The 2,222-nt window shown below is 41.0% G+C and overlaps 1 protein-coding gene across 1 annotated transcript in view; it reads right to left on the reverse strand.

Annotated features, from left to right (window-relative positions):
* Positions 1–2,087: 2,087 nt before the first annotated feature.
* Positions 2,088–2,222, reverse strand: part of LOC101858261 (MAM and LDL-receptor class A domain-containing protein 1) — a gene marked incomplete in the record, with an annotated part of 74,929 nt that continues 74,794 nt past the window's right edge. Inside the window, 1 exon segment of the mRNA XM_035969257.1 lies at positions 2,088–2,222.

Consider the following 2,222-nt stretch of genomic DNA (forward strand, 5'->3'; position numbering starts at 1 on the left):
TCATACTTTTTTACTCCAGAAAGCGTACACATTACTAATTGGTGAAACAGTTTAACCATTTTTTTAAATTCCAGATGTGTCTCTTGGTCTGTAGATCCGACTGATTGCAGGGCGTGTTTTCCTTTTGAGTTGGGAAGTAAGTTATTTGTGTCTCTAACCGAGTGTTTAAAAATAATTAGTGACCTGCACTGAATTATAACGCATGAGTTTGTTTAGGGATGTTAACATTTATGTCACAAACAAAATCTGTGTGACATTTTTCTCTCAGTCTCCTCAGCTGTCATTCTTGGTGTTTATTTATGTTATGGGATTGTAGCATCCAAAATTCGAAATATTTTTATAAATACAAATATAACAATTACCACTCAGCTACAACACGTAGGGATCAGGCATTTGTCAATTTCAGGGACAAGTAGAGTTATTGATAACAACTTAAAGTCTTTCGAAGAAAAAGTTACTCACATATCTCGAATAGAAGTCCAGATATTTGCGGTTGAAGGAGGTGGGGGTGGCCTTGTTTCAGAGGAAAAATTAACGAGAAGATCGCCCCAAAGTTTGATTACTCCCATAGCTTGAGTCTTTGAAAACTAAATATTTACATTGTTTTGTGTCTTTATTCAACGTTTTTCAGTAAAATCCTCACAGAAATGTGTTTTTAAATGGAGCAGAGATGCGTTGAACAGAAAGAAAAACCTTCTATAAAAATTGCTAAACTGCTGGTCAATCGCCAACATCTTCGGTTTAATTATTTTGGCATGTGCCTGATTTTACCATGATGCCTCACCTATATTTTTGGTTTGTTCTTGTTTTACTTCCTTGTTCTCCGACGACGTCTGTGAGTAATCGTTGAGCTCTTTGTCTCGCTCACAGAAAACATGACCTTGATCCCGACGAAAGAAAGAAAATTTTATTGATAATCTGCGGGCCCTACACAGCTCCAGAACGTAGCCTGCCTCTGTAGTGTTACCCAGTACTATTTGAGTCGGAGCATAACATGTGTTTGCTTCAGGGTTTGTTTTCTGTTAACAATCAAAGTAGAGCAGCGCTGTTATGTTTCGTCAGTATAATGTGGGCTGAAACACAGTCCACTTTTCCGGCTGTAAAATAAGGTTGTGGAGCAGGTTTGGCGAAGAAAAGGTGACGTTTCTTGCGTCGGGGAGCTCCACCATGAAGTCATTGGACTGTAGCGCCTGCCATCAGATTCTGATAGCATCGAACAGAACACTGTGCGTATATGCCAACTGTTAGGAGCCGAAGGAAGATCAAGGCTACTTTCAGTAAGTATCCAACTCTGCAAGTGGTCAGTGATTTTCGTTGACACCACACGATGTCAAGGTGTATGACGTCAGAATCTCCACATGCAAAGCTTGCAATGGCAGAGGCGAATGACCTCAGACAGCGAGAGCGAGAAGTTTTTTTGACAAATGCAATGTTGTCTTTGTCAGATTCACAAACTGGCACAATGCAGAACAAGAAGCATGGTATCTCGAAGCAACAAACAAAATGAAAAGGTGATGATGATTCCTTGACCCGACACCTTTGCCCTTGCCACAATAGTTAGGAAAATGTATTAAAGTGTCCAACGTTGAAATACACAGTGTTCTCTATGAAATAATCAGCCAAGACAAAAACAATATGTCTAGATCTAGTATCATGTGTATACGAAGATACCTCTCCATATTAAATAATATCTCTTCCTTTCATTTCAGTGTTGCATTTCTTTGAGGTTGTCCGCGCGTGCGTGCGTACGTGCGCGCGCGTGTGTGTGTGAGAGAGTGTATATGTGTGTGTGTGTGTGTGTGTGTGTGTATGTGTGTGTGTGTGTGTGTGTGTGTGTGTGTGTGTGTGTGTGTGTGTGTGTGTGTGTGAAAGAGACAGAGAGAAAGAAATATAGATGGACAGTGTGTTTGTCTGTTTGTGTGTGCGTGCGTATAAGTGTATGTTAGTGCACATAACTGCATGCATGTTTCCGTGTGTATGCTTACGCAGAGGGATTTGTGTGTGTATGTGTGTGTGTTCGCCTGTGTGTATGTGCATAGGTGTGTATGTGTGTGTGTTTGTGTGTTTGTGATGTGTTTGTACGTGTGTATGTGTGTGTGGGCGTGTGTGTGTGTGTGTGTGTGTGTGTGTGTGTGTGTGTGTGCGCGCGCGCGCATGTGTCTATAAATATACATGTCAGTTTTATGTATGCGCATGTGTGTCAGTGTTTGTGGGTGTTTGTT

Source organism: Aplysia californica, unplaced genomic scaffold (genome assembly GCF_000002075.1).
Source record: "Aplysia californica isolate F4 #8 unplaced genomic scaffold, AplCal3.0 scaffold00131, whole genome shotgun sequence".
NCBI lineage: Eukaryota > Metazoa > Mollusca > Gastropoda > Aplysiida > Aplysiidae > Aplysia > Aplysia californica.